The sequence below is a fragment of the Leptinotarsa decemlineata genome, unplaced genomic scaffold, assembly GCF_025532065.1.
Source record: "Leptinotarsa decemlineata unplaced genomic scaffold, Ldec_3_MD MMD2_P_RNA_scaffold_2, whole genome shotgun sequence".
Lineage (NCBI taxonomy): Eukaryota > Metazoa > Arthropoda > Insecta > Coleoptera > Chrysomelidae > Leptinotarsa > Leptinotarsa decemlineata.
The window spans coordinates 27,877,419-27,901,745 of NW_027412529.1; the positions used below are offsets into that span (position 1 = coordinate 27,877,419).

General features: G+C 34.6%; 1 protein-coding gene across 1 annotated transcript in view; it reads right to left on the reverse strand.

The window, feature by feature from the left end:
• The window catches only part of Oct-TyrR (Octopamine-Tyramine receptor), a 1,115,181-nt gene that overhangs the window by 417,385 nt on the left and 673,469 nt on the right, over window positions 1–24,327 (reverse strand). The window contains exon 4 of the mRNA XM_074186523.1: window positions 15,192–15,275. The gene's annotated coding sequence lies outside the window, so the exon portion shown is untranslated. The remainder of the gene's footprint in view (window positions 1–15,191; window positions 15,276–24,327) is intronic.

A 24,327-nucleotide genomic window follows, 5' to 3' on the forward strand; every position in this document is an offset into this window, starting at 1 on the left:
ACGGAAAAAACGTAGCAGCGGAGCTGGAATAGCAGCACAGGTAGCACAAATATTTCTACAAATATCCAATAATATCCAATATTATTGGATATCATAGGTTCGGAACACTTCAGGCACTGTAACTGTTGCTGACGATATTCTATTTTTGGCCGCTTCGGTGGATGAGATGGAGGTGACAGCTAAATCCGCGACACACAATCATTGCATATACCAGTGCAAGGATTAATTGTTTCCTTGGGTCTACTTATTTGGCAAAAGTAGCACACAATAGCTCCCACTATCATCATTGGGTAGACACACACTTTTGATTTTTCATCCCACTCTTTTGGAAACGGCATTTTATTAATTCGATTAGAAATAATAAGAGATGACTTATAGAAACCCTGACTGCTCTTTCTTACACGGGCATTCTCTATTTATACAAATTAACATCATGTGAAAGTATAGTGGGGAAACTTATCCTTCTCTCCCACTCAAAACGAGTCAAGTGGTAGGTGGGAGTCGTACCACTTCCACTTCCTATTCAATCATATAAGTCGACTTACCATCCTGAAGTTCATTCATTCATTCTACAAGTGTGAGCAAAAAACAAGATGAATTCTGAAAAAATAGCTGCTGCATTAAATAACATATCTGCTATTGATGAAAATAATTGGATAGACGAGTCAGATGATGAGGATGTCAACATTCCACTAAAGTTGAAGAAGATATTGGAGTCGATGAAGACGTGATAGATGAAGTTGAAAATGAGGCCAATGAAGATGATGACGTGGTAGAGTTTGGAGGGGTTGGGATGGAAAAGAAGACGATGAAGGGATTGTAGCTGATTCATCTGAAGGTGATGGTGCTTTGAGGATCGGTATGCGAATGCTCAATGTCAGTGAGACATTAGAAGATCCATTGGACTTATATTGTGCAATGGATGCATACGTGTTGATCAGCACAATCGATGGTGGTAACAAGAAACTATGTTGGTGCTGCTTTCGTTTTTATTCACACAGAAATAACAATGGAGGGTGGTATCATCATATCAACACCCACAACACCGTCTCTATTATGGAAATGGGGCAGAATTGGTGTGATGCTTGCGAGAGGCCCCTAAAAAACTTCACCCGAGTGTAGACCTGCATTATATGTAACAACGTCAAACCTGTGGCACAATAACCGTGGACCTACTGGTGAAAAAAAAAAACAACAGAACTTTTCAGGGCTACATAATTCACACAAACAGTAGAATTCACAGATTATGTGACAAATGACTACTTTGACTAAAAAAGTCGAAGTTAGGATTTTGTTAATCATTGAATATCTGTGCATATGATGAGTACTTCTTTGACTGAAAAGTCAAAGTTGGGAATCTGTCAATCACATATATATATATATATATATATATATATATATATATATATATATATATATATATATATATATATATATATATATATATATAAATATATATAATATATACATATATATATATATATATATATATATATATATATTTATTTATTTATTTATAATGATAAGTACTAAAGAGTGGGATGATGATACTTTCACACATGTTTTGACTATAATGTTAATCTATTTCTGTTCGAAAGTATAATGATAGCTCTGAAAATGGTTGTTTGTTGTCTTTAATTGTAGCCCTGAAAAGGGCTGTTTTTTCTTATTAATCCATACAATGGTATGGACTAGCGCTCCTCATCATCAGAAACAATGATGATGGTATCATCATCTGAATCATCTGTATCTGATGATATACTGATGATGTCGTCCTCATATTCATCTGAATCAGATGATATACTAATTATATCATCCGCATGATCGTATAGCTCGTTATCCTCTCGATCGTCTCACTCTAAATCTACTTCCTCTTGCATACGTTCTTCTACGCGTTCTGGGAAATTATCAGGAAGATCATAGATGCGTTGCAGGAATTCTGAGAAGCTTGTATTGGAATGAGTAAGTGTTGAATCTATTTCATGTACCTGGATGGGTCCTGTACTTGATATAGAATACTCTGGTACACTTATCGGTTCGGTAGTGGGATCAGCACTCGACATCGTGAAAGAATGATGTAGAACTGGGATTGATACTATATTTATATCGAAAAAACTGGAGGGGTGAAGTGTGAATGTAAAACAATTTAGTGTTTGGAATTCGAAAGCAACAAGAATGACAATCTTCATGGAACTCTGAGTGATAATTAAAAAAAAAACTAATAAGGGAGAGGGAAAAGACACTGCCCCAACCACGCAGTGTCTCGTGTACACCAACCAAAAAAAGTGTGTACTCCGAGGAAGGAAAGGATTAAGGGTGGGAGAGAGGGAGAGAGAGAGGGAGAGAGAGAGAGAGAAACAAGGAAACGATTACAAGTCGTCATCAGAATTCAATATTTCCCAATTGTGCATGAGAGCTCGCCTTTCTGACCAAATTTCAGCAGCTACTGAATCAGGGGCCATATTAGGGTCTGGATACTCCAAGTCTTTCTCCCTTTCCCTACCATCAGTGCTTGTAACATGAAGCACTTGAATTCGGAAATCGAAGTTCTCCAACGTTGAAGGACATCTATGTGGTTCTGTTGTGGAATCGTCGTCCATGTCCATGTCCACATCCGAATAATTGTCGTTGTCTTCGAAGTTGGGATCTCTAGGGATCGACTCGGGTTCCAACTGGGGTCCGGTTGTGGAATCAGGTTCCTGAGTTGTCGACATGCTGGCGATAACTACTCATTTGAATATTAGATTGAGGAACTCCTACATTTATACTATTCAAATATAGGTGAGGTTAGGTGGGGGCTATGCAGTGTTGTAAAACTAATAAGGAAAAGGGAGAGGGAGAGACACTGCCCCAACCTCGCAGTGTCTTGTGTACACCAACCAACAGTATGTGTACTCCTAGGAAAGGATTAGGGATTGATTAGGGGGTTGATTAGGGGTAACGGAATTACTCTATTAGGATAGGAGATGGTGGAGTAGTATCCTCAATGAGGATAGGCGGGTCAGGAGGATCTTCTTCATCGGACTCGTCGGACTCGTCGGACTCGTAGGAGTCGCCCCACTCATCGCGCTCGTAATTCCCGTACCAGTTCCAGAACTCATGATGATCCTCAGCCGATTGGGAAGGATCCGGGTACTCACTGTCCAAAAGGTCTAGTTGGTCGGTCCCGGTGATGTGTAACACTTGCACCCTGTAATCATGATCCAGGAAGTCGGGCTCAAGCGAGTGAGGTGACGTGGTGGAAGTAACAAATCCTTCCTGGTAGTTCTCCCAGTAATTAAACTGATACCCTGGGTAGCTATATGGTTCGCTAGTTGAATCAGGTTCCATCTCGAAGCTAGCTAATCAACTGAATGTTTCATCAGATGATTCCTACTTTTATCCTTTTGAGAGGGAGTGGGGGAGGAGTGGGGATTGAGTGGGGTGAATTGCAAAGTGACATAAGACATATTCAATGAAAGAGATACTTGAATGGATAAAATACAAATGTGGTGTGAGTTATTTGTTTAGAAGAATTTGGAATTGAAATAAAAAATGAAAATAATGATGAGACGAAGTGAAGAAAAATGCTCCAATCATCGCATTGTTCAATGTACACCAAACCAAAACAATGTACACCCTTTATTTCACTTCTTTTTTTATTTTATTCTATTTTTTTTGTTCCTAAAATTACAAATATAAACTTAAAACTACCATAATTAAATATTCTCAACTAACCTAAAACTAATCTTATATTTACACTAAATCTACGAAAAAAGTGTCCATAATTGTCGATAATTTTTCATACAGCTCTATCGAAGAGGTCTTTGCTTTACACCTTTCCTGCAGAGATGCATAATTTCGATCTATTTCGGCCATTTCCTTTTGGAGCTCCCTCCGTCAGTTATCCATTTCAGCCATTTGCCGGGTCATGGTAACCAACGCGGCCTCGCTAGATCGGGAAGCTCGTTCTGCTTTCCTACACCTCTTTAGGGAAGTTTTCAACCTTTCACTATCCTCTTCGATAGGCTGTCGCACTTGTGGCACCAACACTTCAGGATTCGCTGGTGTTGCTGGCAGCGGTGTTAGCGGCATCCCCAACGGGGTCAATATGATACACTCCGGAGAAGGCGCCCTCGGTGTTTCCACTGCTGCGGCCGGTGTTTCAACTGTTGCTGCTGCTGCCGGTGGTGTGGAAGGCGTTAAGCTCTTACGAGCGGTCGACCAACTACCTACATAAGGATTAGTCCTATTGCAAGTAGCTCGGTACTTCTCAATAGGACCAAGCCTCACTGCAGGTAGTTGACAAACCTTCTTCACAACCCTGACTTCCTCCTCCTCCTCGAATAAGTCAGGGCTGAGAGATCGGGCCCTAACACTCGAAGTGGCTGCCTTCTCCTGCTCGTTCACTGGCATGATTGATGCCACCGCATTGTTTAAATCCTGGGTGTTGGATGCCATTCTGAAAATGTAAAATAATACAAAGTTAGTTGATATAAAATAAAGAAATAACATTGTTAACTTACTCAAAATTCTGCTTGTTGACTGGACTGGACTAGACTGGAGTGTTGACTTGATGACTTGAACTGTCGAACTGAATGTTGAAGAGTGCTCTCCTCGGGGTATAGGCATGCATGCGCGAGTGGTGGGAATGTGGCGGGAGCGCGCACGCGCAATGGGGGTGGGGGCATGCATGCGCAACTGTTGGGAGTTAAGGGTGGGGCGATGGGTGGAGCCTTGAGGTTTAGGGGTGTGACTCAGAGGGTCGGGCGGTGGATCGTTTTCCTCTGGGGGAGGGTTAGTCTCTTTTCGGCGCCCCGGGCGGTTGATCGTGGGCGGGCAGTGAGGCAGGCGGGAGAGGTGGTGGGGGAGGGGGAAACGCGCGCGGTATGCATTCACCATGTTCCCTAACCTAACGTAATGTTTCTCTAACCTTACCTAACCTAACGTTTCTCCAGGACTAACCTAACCTACCCTAATCTAACCTACCCTACCCTACCCTAACCTAACCTAACGTTTCTCTAACCTAACCTAACGTTTCTCCAGAACTGACCTAAACTACCCTAATCTAACCTAACCAAATTCGCGCGCGGAATGCATTCACCATGCCTGTTCAATTAATACGTCATCTGTTGGTTTTGGTTCTATTATTCTAACATTTGGATTAATGTCCAGTCCTGGATATCCCAGTCCATCTGATGACCTGACTTTATGTTTTTTCTCCAAAACTTCAACTCTCTGTTCCAGTACATCATATTTTTTCATTGTAGTCGTTGTTATGTTAGACATAGCATCATATTTTTTCATTGTAGACGCTGTTATGTCAGACATTTTCATCTCTACATCACTTGTAAGTTTGTCAAATTTACGAGTGAAAGTTATCCGAGCCTCTGCAATTTTATCATCGAATGCTTGACTTGCATCGCGAGCAATATTACCTATTGTGGATTGTATTGCAGCTTGTAGGGCTAGAAGTATGACCTCCTTTGCTCCATTAATTTCCCCCTCAAGATATGATACAGTGACACAATCACTCTTGTCAATTGGTTCGCTTGTATTTTTCAATATTTTTCTTTGCATGTCATAATAACCATCTTTTGTTCATTTAAATCCATTGCCGGGTGGACCTCGGATGACATTACCACCCCATTTTCTTTTTCTGCCAAATTTATCGATTGTTTTAGATATTGTGCACCCACGATGATTCTTTTCAAACTGATATTCCTTTCATTCACATTATACTATATATTGCAGTAATTGATTAGGGAAATAGAAATAATACAAATAAAATTTTAATCATTTTATATTCATTACAGTAATACATTTATATACATACATAATACATTAATATCACATTACTTCTGTCATATATTATTGATTATAAATGGATACATAAACATCAATAATGAATTTTCCGGTTTTGAAGATATTGAATGATATTTCAATCATTGATCTCGGCAGATAATAAATTAATCAATTGATCCAATGGAGTCTCCTGAGATTGTGATTTTTGAATTATATTGGTTATCCAACGAATGTTATCATTTGGATCGTTTTGATAAAATTCAATATCATTATGACCCCAAGGAAGAGTGTGGGTATTATTCGGAATGATAAATCGTTTATCGTCATGGTATGATAATGCAACTTTATTCTTCAATTTAGTGTACATATCATGCAACACGCTTCTAAACGAATTCATCTTTCTAAATATCATACCACCATGTTCAACGATTTTTTGATAATCTTCACATGTCAATTCATTCTTTATAACTGATAGTTCAACCCCTTTGGCTTTTTTAAATTCACCATTAACGGATTTCACGTAATACGTTTTTGCACATGTACCATAAAAGCTCATGATTGGATCATTCGGAAATTCATCTTTGGAGTTACCCAAGATTTAACTTGTTACTGGAATATTGAATTGGTTAACTATACTGTAATTGGATGTATCAAACCTACTTATGTTACTTTTCATGAATTCATAAAAATTTTCTGTATTTACTTTCAAAATGAGTGAGTCGGTATCTGTGTACAGTAAAGAGACATTTCCACCAAAGTGTTGTTTGATGCATTCATAGAAAAAGTCGTACATGACTGTTTTTGATAATTCTAGTATAGAAAATCCCAAATATAATGGTTTATCATAATGAACTTTAACTTTACCCAATTGAATGGCAACGAAATTTTCTGTGAAAATTAACAATTTTTGAAATTTGGTCTGGATATGAGAGTGCTGGCACCTATATTTTTCTTTATATTTTCCCAATGTATAACGAGTCTGACATCAATTCTGTTATCTACATTCTCCATTGTCTTTCCATATACCGCATTATTCATTAGTTTATAGAAATCTTTAACAGATTTGTTGTTAGACCTATTACGCATTTCAGTATTGAGATCTATATAGGGTTTCATCCAACGTGATTGTTTGAATTTCAATACTCTATGTGTATTCATTACAATCAAACCATTTTTGATGGCTTGCTGTAGATTTCTATAATGAACAATATATTTTCTTTTATCATTCAAATTTGGAATTGATTTGGGAATTTTCGATTGTGTACGAGGTGGTATTAATTTTTCAACTAAAAATGAAAGATCAGAATGTTCATCATGCAACTTTTGTGGATAATTAATGTCCACTCCAAACACATACCCATACGGACTATCAGAACTCACATTCATCACATCAAGGTTAAGAATTCCATTAGGTGTCAACCATGTAAATTCACTTGTTGGTAGAGATTGTGACATGCTATGACCGTATAGATTCGTTGCATCTAAATATGTAATGAATGTGGAAGGTTCATTGGGATTATAATTTGGTAAAAATTCATTATTTGCTATATGTTTCCTCTCACTACTCTGACTAATTCCACCTCGTATACCTTTTTGAAAAAAGTGAATCATATCAATGTCAGTTAGTAATTTCAATTCAATATTCGTATACTTCAACATAGCATCCCAAGATAATCCAGGTGCAGTGTAATAATGTGCTGGATCTAAATTATGAATCTCCAAACTTGTGGTGCGAAAGTTTTCAAAAATATCACATAATAGCAATACATCCGACTTCAAATACAAATCAGAGTATTCACCCAAATTCTGACACTCGAATAAATTCCACACATTTCTAGCCCTATCATAATAATTTTCTGATATATGTTCACAAATGAGTTTGTCATAGAACTGATTTTTTGTTGGAAGTGATGGATAATTCAATTTGTCAATGTCATCAACGAAGCTATATGGAAATACACCTTTCTGCCTCATCAAATTGAATTTCCCAATTTGTGGGAAATGTTTATGCATCTCCAAACATTGATCAGAGGTTAAGTTAGCACCCAATTTCTCCAACGAATTAGTCATAAATTTATAACTATTGATAAATCTCATTTTGAGATATTTCTTCTTAACCTTACCATCTTTATCGATATAGGTGTGTGTGAAGAGATGCTTAGTGAAAGATATGCATTTCTCTTTTGTTCGTGGGATGACATCAACTTTCTCTTTATTCCTATACAATTCTTTTATGAATAAATGGCAATCATAGCCGCTTAAATTGTGGAAAATAATAGGTACAAAGTTAGGGATTTTGAAATTCGAATTACATTTGGAATGAGCGGCATGTGATCTTTTCTTTCCTGTAACATAACAATGATCTCTAACTTTGACTTCACCATCAATAAATGGTTTATTACATATACCACAAGTTCCGGCTGCAGCAAATTGTTCCTCTTCTTCGGGGGTTTGTGCATCCATTGGTATAGGGTATCTGAGATAATTTTCATATATCTTTTTCAAATCATCTTCAATGCTACTCACAAATTTCTGAACTGCATCTACACCCCTATATGTAACAAATTTTGACAAATCATCATTATATGAACATTTTATCAGATAAGTAAATGAATATGGAGCATGTTTGAATGTTATAATCGTGTATGCACTTTCTGGATTCTGCATTCACGTGAATCGGTTCAAGTACTGATTCAAAATCAGCATATACTACAAATGGTGCCCTCATTTGTCTCTCAAAATTTTCAAACATTAATTTATTTTCCGCAATCATCCGACCATATTTATTGATCCTTAAATTGGTGGTTGTTGTTGTTGTACTAACGAGATTACAATCATTCATCTTATGACGTGAAAGCAATCTCTCGCTGGAAAAAATATCAAACATCCATCACAAAAATATTTTTTGTGATCATGAGCTGATAGTTGACTAGAAACTAATCTTGAAAGATCTTTGATCCAACAATAGTGACTATTGCCGGAGTCATCAGTTATAAGTAACACATTGACATGTCTCCGGAGTCTTCTCTGTGAGTATCGCAATGGACCAATCACATCATACTTCACTTTAGTCTTATCAAATTCACTCTCTAAACCGTTAACATCAATTGAAATATCATTCCTATCTTCAAAGCTTTCAATACTCTTATTATTAACTTTAACCGGAAAATCCATACCTATGAAAACTAAAACATTGGAAAAATGTGGATATGACGTAACTTCGGACACTCTACCATTTGGCGGATATAATGCTGATATTATAGCCCAAGCAAAACAGTGTTGATCTTCGTTACGAACATTCACGACAGCTTTCCTCCATTCAATGCATTCAGGCAGCTTCACATATGAACATCCTTCCAGTGGACTGTATTTATTAATATTGACTTCGAGAAATAGTATTTTTTCACAAGTCCTACCTAAATTACAAAAAAATAAATATTACTACTCAATCTCGTTGGAATTTAAAAAAAAATTAATACCTGAGTCACGTTCCTGGAATTCAGTCGTTTAAGCCACAATTACATCACGGAATCCATCAAAAACAGCATTCAAATCTGAAGATTGGTCCACTATTTTATTTTGGGAATTAAATGACTTTGTGTCCCTCGAATCTTAAGTCTGAAGAATATAATTCCCAAAAACTTCCATATTCACCTTGATGCTTTTATGGATCCTGATGGCCGATTCCAGTAATTCAATGACCTTCTGCCTAATCTCATTGAAAAATGACATGTAGTCAGTGGATACAATCGAATTCTCAACCCTGTACGTAGCAATGCGGCAATTGAATACATTCGTTATAATTTGAACACCCTCAGACAATTGAACACATGCATTATGGTTCTTCGGTGAGAGTTCACTTGCGTCATAGGAATTGTTACATTATAGCAATTGCAAGTATACATTGGTGTTGCATTGTCCACTCTCATCCGTTTCACAGCAGGTCCTCCTTGGCAACTCTGGAGCTGATGCTGACGAAGATTATCACTACGAGTGAAAGATTTACCACAGTCACAGGAATACATTTTATATAATAGTTCTCACTAACTCACTTGTTGTAAACTGACATAACCAACACTCGTTCGCTTCTTAAATACAGTCTAATAGGGCCCGTCAAGACGTCATAGCCAACCCCACTTTTCAACTACATGCCCAAGATTACCTCCCAACTGAATGCGATAACAGATGTCGATACGAACAGGCAGTGGTCGTTGTGCTCTCGTAGAGGGTAGACGTTAGGCAGACGGTCCTCGGCTGCCGTGGTGTCACCATCGATAGCGGGGCTAGAGCGATGCGTTACGTCACAGCCTTCATCGCTTCGGGAGAGGCGAGGGCAGACCGATGAATACGCATTACTCAGCCACACGTCGTGGAGTGAACATCTTGCTCTCTTACCGTTGGACGGATGCTGCTGTGACGTCACACCACTACTAACTTGGTGGGCTCACACCGATGAAACATTCATTACTTGAAGGATCTTCGAAGTATGCAGACGTATGTTTGTACATCGACAAGCACATGATGAAACCCTGTACCGTGCATTCTCACACACACACCAATCAAATGTAATTACGTCACTATGTCACACACACACTCACCCAAAAATCTCATATGAAAAAAAATTCTGAACGATCCCTGCATCAGACCCTTCAAGGTCACATCGCCTTGATGTTACTAAACAACAACAAAAAAAGCAATTAATACGTCATAGTGGTGGGGGGAGGCCCAGAACCGGCTGTAATCTGCTACTTATATGCATATCATAGTGTCTAAAATTAAGGATGGATCAGAATTGAATACAGTATCAATGAAAACTGATCATTAGTTATTGACAGAATGTATCAGAATTAATTATAATTTATAAAAATGAGTTTTCAATATTTATTTGACCGAAAGCTACGATGTATTGAAAGTATGGGAGTATTTTGCTAGAGTGTTACCTCATATTACTGGAGTTTTCTCCCAACACCAAACCGTTCTAGATCCACTATCAAGATTTCCCACCGTATTTTTTCAATAGATGAAGTTTCTGAAATAACGTAAAAAACAAACTAACCCTATCCTTTCTTTTACTAAACAAAAAATTATAAAAAATATTTGCTACTAATAGAGTACTCGAACCCGCCACAAAAATTAATCATACGTCAATTAGTCAACATCCCAACATCAAAGGCCTTTACAATAACGAATACCTATGGATACGAACACTGTCACGAATTAATTATAGAAAGCGGGTAGCGAACCTATACAATCGAATTCAAATGCGAACGCATACGCTCAAATCACAAAATTATCGGAAACCTAGATACTCCCAAATGGATAAAATGCCGTGAATCACCTTGTATGGTTTAGCTGCTGAAACTGAACTCCCATCATTTCTATATGAAATATTTTTTCGAAACACAACTAAGCACCCCGTTATTTTGATGTTTTTTTAGACAGAATACTAAGAATACGGCCCTGTTAATATTTGTATGCCTTTCTGCTTCGATGTGACTCTGCTGTCGGTACACAACTACACAAGTTAGTTGGCAACATTTTTGTTAATAAACGACACTTTGGTGACTCTTATAATATAAATTACTTATATTCATCACATATTACCTTTTTATGGTAAATATCCGTTGTCTAATGCTAAATACATGGTGAATATCAAACATAACCTATATGAACGCCGATGAAATATTGTTGATATTCAATTTATCGTGCGTTTGAAGGAAATGACGGGCGGGTTTTTTGATGTCAAAATATATCTTTCAATTAGCTTCAATAATTGACCAGATATTTGATAATTCAGGTCTATATCTTCAGTTGATGGTTTTGTCTGTTTGAAGCTGGATTTGACTCATTTTATCTACGTTTTAGGTATATATGTTCACCATAGTTCCGTCGTCATGGGCAAATAATAACCAACTCTCATGCCCGAAAATTGATGCTGATGAGCTTATACTAATTCATAAACTAAAACGAAGTCATTTGATGACCTATCAAATTGCTGAAGAACTATTAGAGCGAAAGCTGAAGAATGACGATACAGAAGAAGAAGCAATTATCAATTCTATGCAACCCAAAAAGCAAGCAAGGTTATTTTCATTCAAACAAGTTGTCACAGAAAGTATGGATAAGCCAGAATTATGTATCTTTTATGGGACACCGTAGTTTATGGTACCTTGCTGTACCTGAATTTGTCATCATTTAAAGGGTTGTAACACGAAACTGCTTCACTCAGAGAACAAAATATTCAGGTTTTCTAAATAGATAACTCAAAATTGGAATTTGAAAGTGCTAACTCTTTGTATTTTACAGTCTTCAAATTGTGAATAATAAGGTTGAGTTACTGAACCCAATACCTTAAAAATATTGAATTTACTTATGGGGTACCTATACTCAATGAAATTCAAATATTTAAAAGTTGCTAAAGAACTAATTTCCACCACGATATCGATGATGTCCCACTTGAATAACTAAACAAAAATATTCTTACTAAACATAACTAAAATTTTGAGGAACTTTTCAAAGCTGTAATTATGGGTTCTTCAATAAATTTCACTTACTTCAAGTTATTCAAACTTTGCTCACCAGAAGAGTTTTCCTGATATTTGTCCAACAATGTATCAGACAGTCTTTCATTATTGATACCTGGAACGCATTATCACTATCTGAAAGTAGCAAAACAAAATTGGAATAAAAATCAAATACATATTTTTCTCATAGGTTCCTTATGAACATTTACAACTTTTTATGACCTGGAGAGCAACTTGCATTCTCGTTGTTGGAAAGTACTCATTACGTTTTCAGTTTGTTGGCTAGGTACCACTCTTTTCCTTTTGGGCATATTGATACTATCTTGAAGAAGAATGATAACATTTTTGAAAACAAATGATACCAAAGAATGTGTCATTCACTAAATTCTCTCTACTGAAGGTACACAACTGAAATTACTCTCCTTTGAACATGTACTTAGTCAAACCAACAAATCCCATCACCAACTCTACTCGGGCCTAAAATGAGGTATTGTTGGTTGAGCACCATGACTTATCGATACTATTGTCTTCTACTTACTTTTCTCAAAGACTGAATATGTAATTTCAATGTTTGAAGATGCAAAAGCAAACAATTCGCTGTACTGCCAATTGGACAGCCTCAAAGTATAAATGGTACACTAAACATGAAATAATACTTTGATTACAACAGCAATGCCAAACAGCCATGTTGTCGTTTTCAAAGCAAAGCTGTCAAACGTTAAGGGGCAGCCGCTTTCAGAGAGCTTCGGGTTTCGTGCACTACACTTCAATTGACCAATGAGAAACATTTACTCCAATACTTCACTTCCTCATTTCTTTGTTGCCAGGATTTGTCGCTTTGTAATTGAATAATTTCAAATACAAAAAGAAAAATAGGATGTGAATAAACCGATTTATTAATGCAATTGATTCATATATTGGACCATTCATTCTTCGCGATGAGTTCAAAAACTGGTTAACATAATAATGGTTATATACATTAGGATATGCATTCGATTAAAATCTTCAAATATTTTTGTTTTTAATAATATCGAATTATTCGAATATGTTATCATGAGATAATTCACAATTCCAGTATAGAATATTTCTAAATATACCCTGGGGATATATTCCAAAAATATACCATATGGTATATTCGATCAACAATAGTCGTAGAATATTCATGGGAGAAGAATCCATTCATGAACATTCTATGCACATTCTTTTGGGAATAATCCTGTCATTCAAGCATATTCTATGAATATTCTAGAAGCATGTATATATATTCCAAGAATATTCTATGGATATTTGGAATATATACGTTCGTTTTATGATATAGAGGGAATATTCCATGAATATCTGGTGCTGTGTGGGCAATTCTATGTTTTACACAAAATCTGATTCGAATTCTTTGAACCATTTATAGTAGAAAATCGCCGAACACGTGAAACATCCTAACTTTTATGCCTTTCACCAACAAAGTGAACCCGCCATACAGCTGAAACTGAGAAAATATGTTCAAAACGAGTTTACCAACTTAAAAATAATCACCAATCGAAAGTACATATCTCGAAAAATGAGAACATTCACTTCATTTCCACACACACAACTAACCCAGCTGATGCTGCGCAAAAAGCTGAAGTAAAACCATCGGGCACACGTGCAACGACTTCCAAGGATGAGGTTTTTTCACTGGAATTCAAGCATATCATATACACCTCTCGCGGAATGTGTTTATTATTTTTGACTTGGTTGTTTTCGGACTTTGTCTGCAGGTAGCGCATTGGTACATCCTACGAAATCAACTCTAGATAGAACTCATGTCTAGTTGGAATGAATTTTATTTGTTTGGGATATTCAGATGATTCACCCTCCCGGAACTGACGGGGATATAGTACTCGCACTTTTCTCAATATTTAGCCCGAGCGATAGCCTCAAACCCAACCAACTGTGATTCCTCGAACAACGCGAATTTTCGAAATTTTGCTCCGCGTTGGAGATACCAAAATGAGTTATTTCGGAAAATTGCTTAGAAATAGATCATATTTGAAATTCTACAGCTTCTCGATTTGTATTGGAAACTGCTGCCTGAACATGTGAGGTTTCTAATTACAAGGAAAAGATCCCTCAAAATATTCGACTCACAAGGAAGAGGCAGCGAATATAACTCCCTCGCAAGGTACTGTCCACCAAATGTCAGAAATACGTTTATAACGTCTCTACACAAGATTCCACAAAGAAAAACCCAAAACATCGGAGAAACTTTAACTTTTGATTCTTCGTGATTCTTCGATAAGTTTATTTAATACCATTTCTCGTTCAAATTCCGAGAAGGCATATATAACTTTTTGTGAAGAACATAGAATGCTTCGCCAGTCGAACTCCCTACAATCTTCAACTATCAGAAAGCAACCATGAATTCAGTTCACTAAACGGATAGTACAGGGTCTTCCTGTACAGTCATGCTCATTTTGTTGCTAAACTTGTCGTTAGTTACAGACTATACTCATATTTGTTAAATACTATTCAGAATAATGTTTCGATTCGAATTAAATATGTATTATTATACCAATAATTTTCGATTATGATATTGAGATTTCTGAATATGATATATAAATTGTTGGTAATCAAAGTGGAATTTGAAATTGAGTTTTGTTGTCTTATTTTCGTGAGGTTATGTGAATAAGTGAAGTGTGGCAATTTCTTTTTTATTTCGGCCTCTTGCATTTATTCATCAAATTGGTGAGTTTCATTTAATTGGTATATTCGTTTCAGTTGTCTCAATAGATTTAGGGTTGAGTTACTGTCATACTCATAATAACGTATGAAACATGTGAATATCTGTAGAAGTATTTTATGAATTTGAAGAAAATAATCATTGAAGAAAAAAAAATATGAACTCACCGGTAGTTTTATCAATTCCGAAAATGCTAGAAAAAATCTTCTGGCAGTAGTTTGTATTCAGTCCATGTTTATGTTATCAACAATCTGAAAATAAAATGAAAATGTGTTATCGCATTCGTTGCTAAAATGAGAATTAAATCTGTTTTTGACCATTCTCAACTGATAACAGATTTTTTTCGAAAAAAAAATACTATTATTAAAACAACAATACTATTATTGAAACACAAATGATTATTCATCATCTTATACTCAATCTCGAGTTCGAGATTATCCAGTTATTATTTGATGATGAAAATCGTTCGTCGAGAATTTATTATAAATATCTACGATACGGAATCCGAATGTTACTAAGGAATTATGTACCATTCATTTCTGCGACTATGCAAAACGAACATCTTTTGGAAATTGGAAACATATATTTTTCACAAAATTGGGTACATGGACGCTTATATTTTTCGTGTGAAATCCAACCTGGATAATTGCAGGGTTCGAATTCATACATAGTCACTAATTATAGACAAACATTGGATTTGATTCGATAAAGAGTTGGCCTATTCTTATTTTTCAAGGCCAAAAATGAAATAATTCGAGATTTTTTTACAAAAAATCTGAGTACATCACTGAATTCGTGACGTTCTCAAATGGTATGTCAAAAGTACTAAGAAATGCATCCAATAATGGAAAAATTATGAGTGTATGAAATTTGAAAAATATGCTGTTTAATAAACCCACCACTTCATTTTCAGAAGTTCCATCTGAGTTCTGACTACATCACTGGATTCAGAAAGTGTCGAGTTATCACTGTTGAAAATTTCAACAAAATCTGTTCATCAATGAAAAAAGTATAAAGAAATTAAATTTTTTGTTTAATGAAATTTTGACTACAACACTGAATTCGGAATTATATTTAACAAAATATAATTCAGATCCTTCATGAAGAATGTATGAAATGTATGAATTATATAAATGAATCCGATTATGAAACAAAATTCAATGTCAATAATTTCAAATAAAAAAACACATGCATTTATTTCGAATTGTTACAAACTAGTGGAAAACAATATATCATTCACAAGCAATGCACATAATAGAATCAGAGATGATAACAAAGTAAGTTCAGGCGATCTAGGTGGCCGTCCAAATAATCTACTCCCCCGTCCTATCCAACGATTAGGGTAGTTTTGTTTCAGACACCTCTTCACAATTTCCGCATTATGAAAAGAACAGCCATCTTACTGAAAATATCAATTTCTTGTTTCTGCAAAAGAAATTTGCGACATTGATGTTGCTGTCAAAAAAGAATGGTCCAATTATTATCTAATTCAGTATTCCACACGAAACCATTTACTTCTTCTGAATACTGTATTTTACAGTTAATCACCCAGTTAGGATTTTCAGCCCAAAATCGAATGTTTTTTGATGAAATCACCACGTTTGTTGTGAAACTAGCTTCATCACTGAATGAAATATTCTTTAAAAAATGTCTGTCGTTTAGGTACTCGCCCTGGGCCCATAAGCAAAATTACAAACGTTTTTCTTGATCACCCGGTTCTAGAGTGTGCAAAAATTTTGGTTCAAATGCTCTCAATTCTTTGCCGATATCACCTAATATTCTCTCTAGGTATGTTTAAATCTAAGCTGGCCACCCTCAAACTATTATTTGGATTTTTTCTGAAATAATCTAATATAGTCTAATTATTTCCATTTCTTTTTCGTATATTATTCTTTAAAATATACGTGGACACTGCTCCAGTCCGATTGAATACTTGGTTAATTTTATATACTGTGTATATTTATAGCTGGACGATTTGGGTGTCTTTCATTGAATAATCTATTTATTTCCGTTTCACTTCGGTAGTTATCTCAAGAAATACGTATGATTTCTTGAATTGAAAATTGGGCCATAATCTAGTTTTATTTTCAATTACAAGTTTGATGAATCACGAAATGACAATTCCTGAACAAATTCCTGAATAATTTTTTCATTGAAGAAGAGATTTTGTTAAAATTCTCAACAGTTTCATCTCGAGACCTCCTCCATCCAGTAGTGTAGTCAGAACTCAAATGAAATTGATGTGATGGATTCATTTAAACAACTTATTTTTCTACTTATTTTTCTAATTTCATTCACTTATAACTTTTTCATTATTGAATGAATTTTTACGTTACTTCGACATAAACCATTTGAAAACGTCACGAATCCATTTGAGTAGTCAGATTTTTTGTAAAAATAATTCAATTTTTTTTTATTCTTGGCCTTGAAAAATTAAAATAGTCGGCCTTAAAAATGACGAATAATTCATGAAATGTGGTGTTCTAGTAGACATTTTGAATGTCATCTATACAAGAAGAATTATTGAAAACAGCTTGGAAATAAAGATTGTATAATTGTGCTTCCATCTTAAATGGGTCACACGGTATATAACATCTTTCAATGAACGTCATGAAGATGACGATTATGTCAACCCAATTTATAAATTATTTTTATCTCATTATGATCCTAATTATAAGAGCCATTTCTTTTAGAAAACGAAAACTAGCTAATGATCGATATTTCAGAAATACAATTTCTGGGAGAAGTATTGAAGAAGTATCCAGTTGCTGCTGGTGAAAAAAAGTTTTTTTTATAATAATAATTAATCAATAAAAATGAAAGGGGTTTATTTTCAAGAGGGAGTAATTTTCGGGAAATGAATGTTTTGACTCTCTATTTCTTCATCTTCATATAAAAAAAATGTGGGAATCTTCATTTCGAAATTATTTGCTTTCTTCTTTGAACGCTTTCCACAATATTTTTCGTATAAAGATGGAAAAGTAGAAAATTGAAACTTGTCTTTCTCAATACTCAGTTACTTTCCGTCTTACTTTTTTGAATCAAAAAGTTTGATTTAACTCTTCAATCTTGAAGTTAATATGATTGGATGTCAAACTTCTTGGAACATTTTTTCTCAGTGAAACATTAGCAGTCACTGCAGATCCAAAGTCATTTATGTTTCACGACCCCGACAGCTTTCAAAGTTTTTCGAATGGAACCGATTTCTAGGGAGGCACAAGCATTGCAGTATAATTCTCAAATCACTCTGAAACCGAGAGCATAAATGACGATCTATCAGGTTGGTTCAAAGTGAGCCCAACCCTTGAGAGTTTATAATGGATTACACTTATTCAAAATCGACAGATAATTGTAGTTTCTTAACGAAGCTGATGAGCTTATTTGATGAGTGATCTTCATTATTGTATTAGTACTCATCATTATATCAGTTTGTAGGAAGAAACTGCAGTAACACGTCAATTACAGATAAAAGTGGTAAAAAAAATATAGAGTTTCATTTATGATGATTTCCCACCACGTACTAACGGATATATCCATTAATTTTCAATTGAGCTGAAATTGCATTTGAAACTATCGGGTGTATCAAATCGTGATACCTATGCAATGAGTGTTTATTGTTCTAGTTAGAAATAAAAAACTGAGATATTACAGTTCAGAGTAGACTCATGAAAACGAACAAAACTTTCAAAACAACATAATAATGAGGAAATATAAGAAAATGAAATGAATCTGTCACAACAGTTTTTTTTCAGTAGATAAAGTGATTCGAAAGCAAGGTTTATATGTATATAACATGCATAATATATTAAAGAAACACTGATAATTTCAGGCAATACAAAATTGTACACCGTATATGTCTCTCTTATTTAAATATGTATATGTCTATCACAGTCTATCCCATAATACCCATTTTTCATCCTCCAAAAATGGTGGCTTATTTAAAAAATAGTTCTCAGCAATACAGCTTTAACCCTTATCCAAATAAGTACCTTGAATATTTAATGTATTTAACATAGATCGGAATGGCCCTCCGCAGCATGTGATTTAAATGAATATTTTCGATGATATTACAGATTCAAAATGCAGGGACATAGTGGTTGTGGCCGTACCGGCTAGGGGTCGGCGGCGCGTCGAATATATATATATATATATATATATATATATATATATATATATATATATATATATATATATATATATATATATATATATCCATTTGAAATGGATTGTTTCGTTTTTTTATTGAAAATGTGATTTTGAAAGTAGTACTTCAAAATAATTTCAAACTACATAACATTTTTCGCCACAAAATATCCTTGTTTTTTTTAAATAATGGGAAAATGAGAATATGAGCTTATTTGATGAGTGATCTTCATTATTGTATTAGTACTCATCATTATATCAGTTTGTAGGAAGAAACTGCAGTAACACGTCAATTACAGATAAAAGTGGTAAAAAAAATATAGAGTTTCATTTATGATGATTTCCCACCACGTACTAACGGATATATCCATTAATTTTCAATTGAGCTGAAATTGCATTTGAAACTATCGGGTGTATCAAATCGTGATACCTATGCAATGAGTGTTTATTGTTCTAGTTAGAAATAAAAAACTGAGATATTACAGTTCAGAGTAGACTCATGAAAACGAACAAAACTTTCAAAACAACATAATAATGAGGAAATATAAGAAAATGAAATGAATCTGTCACAACAGTTTTTTTTCAGTAGATAAAGTGATTCGAAAGCAAGGTTTATATGTATATAACATGCATAATATATTAAAGAAACACTGATAATTTCAGGCAATACAAAATTGTACACCGTATATGTCTCTCTTATTTAAATATGTATATGTCTATCACAGTCTATCCCATAATACCCATTTTTCATCCTCCAAAAATGGTGGCTTATTTAAAAAATAGTTCTCAGCAATACAGCTTTAACCCTTATCCAAATAAGTACCTTGAATATTTAATGTATTTAACATAGATCGGAATGGCCCTCCGCAGCATGTGATTTAAATGAATATTTTCGATGATATTACAGATTCAAAATGCAGGGACATAGTGGTTGTGGCCGTACCGGCTAGGGGTCGGCGGCGCGTCGAATATATATATATATATATATATATATATATATATATATATATATATATATATATATATATATATATCCATTTGAAATGGATTGTTTCGTTTTTTTATTGAAAATGTGATTTTGAAAGTAGTACTTCAAAATAATTTCAAACTACATAACATTTTTCGCCACAAAATATCCTTGTTTTTTTTAAATAATGGGAAAATGAGAATATGAGCTTATTTGATGAGTGATCTTCATTATTGTATTAGTACTCATCATTATATCAGTTTGTAGGAAGAAACTGCAGTAACACGTCAATTACAGATAAAAGTGGTAAAAAAAATATAGAGTTTCATTTATGATGATTTCCCACCACGTACTAACGGATATATCCATTAATTTTCAATTGAGCTGAAATTGCATTTGAAACTATCGGGTGTATCAAATCGTGATACCTATGCAATGAGTGTTTATTGTTCTAGTTAGAAATAAAAAACTGAGATATTACAGTTCAGAGTAGACTCATGAAAACGAACAAAACTTTCAAAACAACATAATAATGAGGAAATATAAGAAAATGAAATGAATCTGTCACAACAGTTTTTTTTCAGTAGATAAAGTGATTCGAAAGCAAGGTTTATATGTATATAACATGCATAATATATTAAAGAAACACTGATAATTTCAGGCAATACAAAATTGTACACCGTATATGTCTCTCTTATTTAAATATGTATATGTCTATCACAGTCTATCCCATAATACCCATTTTTCATCCTCCAAAAATGGTGGCTTATTTAAAAAATAGTTCTCAGCAATACAGCTTTAACCCTTATCCAAATAAGTACCTTGAATATTTAATGTATTTAACATAGATCGGAATGGCCCTCCGCAGCATGTGATTTAAATGAATATTTTCGATGATATTACAGATTCAAAATGCAGGGACATAGTGGTTGTGGCCGTACCGGCTAGGGGTCGGCGGCGCGTCGAATATATATATATATATATATATATATATATATATATATATATATATATATATATATATATATATATATATATATATATATATATATATATCCATTTGAAATGGATTGTTTCGTTTTTTTATTGAAAATGTGATTTTGAAAGTAGTACTTCAAAATAATTTCAAACTACATAACATTTTTCGCCACAAAATATCCTTGTTTTTTTTAAATAATGGGAAAATGAGAATATGAACTAACATTAACCATCCTAAAACCTCACTGATTACATGTTTTCGTTCCTCTTACAAAATTACCATTTTCTCTCATATTGAGAAAGAATTACTTTCCTGACCACAAAATAAAAATAAATTATTTATGTGATAACAAAAGTCGAGTTTCTCTTAAACATTTTCGTTCATGTTTTGATGTCAAAACAAAAAAACTCTATTTCAGGTATTACGGAAGATACGAGGGTGTTTCCATGAGAAGTGAAACAAATTCGGATTCCTCAGGAATCCATCAGTCCTGAGAGTTTCATCGTTCCACCTCGAATATTACGTAAGATACGGGGGTGTTTTCATAAGAAATGAGACAAATTCGGATTTTTCAGGACTGAAATCTTTCCAGGAGAAGAGTGTAATCGTAGTAAGTTGGTAGTCCTGTTCACGAATATGAAGGAATTTTGAGCCTATTTTGCCCCCTAATATGTTTTACCGTAAAAATGGGGTGTTCCATCGCGAGTGGCTGACAGTGTATATCACTTTGGCCAACTCCATTCAGGTGGTAGGTGCATTTTGAACATTCTCATCAGTCCTGAGAGTGTCATCGTTCCACCTCGAATATTACGGAAGATACGGGGGTGTTTCCATGAGAAGTGAGACAAATTCGGATTTTTCAGGACTGACATTTTTTCAGTAAAAAAGTGTATTCGTAGTGAATTGGTAGTCCTGATCACTGGAAAATAATAACTTGAAAATCAAAAATGAATAGATGAGTACTTCTTGATCATTCCCATATTGACAAACAGGGCAACAGAATTGAGGGAGACAACAAAGGCTCTGCGACAAAATGGCTACGGACCAAAGATCATTCAAAAGGCCATCGACAGACAAAGAAGAACCAAAAAACATGCACTAGATCGACAGAACACTCTCCACACGACAGACTATCTGTGACACTACCTTATGTCAAAGGTGTGACCGACAAAATCGGGAGAATACTAAGACGTAAACACATCCGGACAACCTACAAACCGCACAAAACGATATCCAGTTGGCTGCCCAGACCGAAAGAGAGAATTTCCCTAAAAAACCAAGGAGTATATAGCATCACATGCGAGGACTGTGGTCAACAATATATCGGTCAGACCAACAGACGTATATCTGCCAGAACCCAGGAGCACAAAAACTCGATAAGAACAAAACAAACCTCCTCTGCCCTCTATCAACACCATCTACAAACAGGTCACAAGATTAATTTTGAGTCCACAAAACAGATAGCACAGGTGCAATACCCAAGAATTCGACAAATCAGGGAAGCTGTCGAAATCGAAAAGCAAGGCCTCATCAACAAAAGGGATGACTCACTAAACGTCCCAAGGATTTGGAAAACAATAATTAAAAACAACCCCCAAAGACAACCACAAATTGATAATGAACCATTGCAGGTAGGAGAACCGCCAGAAGCCATTAACAACCCTCAGGTAGAAAAACAGGTAGGAGAACTGCCAAAAGCCATCAACAACCCTCAGGTGGAAAAACAGGTACATACAACTTACGCAAGCGAAACCGTATAAAAACATCACAAGAAAAACCTAACATATTATATGTATATGTGATATATATATATATAACAATTATATATATATATATATATATATATATATATATATATATATATATATATATATATAAAATATAGAAAGGGTAACGCAGTCAAGCTGCTATTTATTTTTTTTGAAGCAATGCATTCGGGGTTGTGTAGTCAGATCAAATATAGCATGTCACTCAACACAAATTGAAAATAATAATTCTTATATTAATAACAATTTTGAACTAACAAAAAACTATAAGGGTGAAAATCCGAAACACAAATGATCAAGAAAAAAAGTTTCGTATTTTATATGAATTGGACGTGGCTACATGTCACCAATGATAACTAGACGTTGTTTATTTCAGCAAATTCATCGAATAACTAAGAAACTAAAATTTCATAAACAAGTTAAAAAATATCTTTCTTGTCTCTACAACTGTTATTTTTCAGTGCAGCTAGACAAGATCATAGGACATGCATCACTCATCGTTTTTAAGCGTTTCAACTCATGTGAAATTGTTGAGCTTGTCATTTGTGGGAGGAAATATTTCTTCTTTACCATACTAATATTCAAATGCCTCCGTATTCATGAACAAAAATTTTTTGAGTTGGGTTATTATGAATTATTTCCTTACAGTTTCCATTTTCCATATATGCATAAATGAAGTTCTGTAAGAAGTCTCTTTTTTAGACAGTACATGTTTGAACTGATAAATTCATCCAAGTAAAACTTCATCGTGAAATTTTACTGGAAACATTACAAAACCGAAACATCTATGGATTTTCATCAAAAAACGGGCAATTTCATCACTTAATGAATTCATCATTTTCAATTTTCACGAAAATACCTAACTTCTACCTAACCTATAGTTAAATAAAATAGAATATTTTGTTTATTTCAAAATATCACAGTTACAGAAAATAAACAACATAGCAACAAAATTTCATACTTGTTTGAGAGGATTACAAATGTCAAAATATGATAGAAAAATTGAACAATAATATTAAAATAGAATGAAATATATACATACACATGAATACACACAGATAGGTATACGCATATATATTACAGTAATAAAATACATTTTGCACGACACACCATCACCTACTATTTATAGAAGAAAAGTGAGACTACTATTTCATGATGATAGTTTCCTTCATCTCATGGACATTTTCTCTAGGTAAATTTTCAATTCTCAATATAAATAATCACTTGGATATCTTGACTCCCTAGAAAATATCAGGTTCAAAAAGCATTTTGAAATTATCTCTAGGCAATAGACTTTTCCATACACCTCCTCATCTACATAAGTAAAGAGGCATTCGACATTTCAAGAGATAGAGACAGATTATGTTCTGGTTTTAGATCAAGAATACCATTCAGCTATCGAAATGTATGGAAAACGAATCGTAGCTTTTTCAGAAAGTAATTCACGT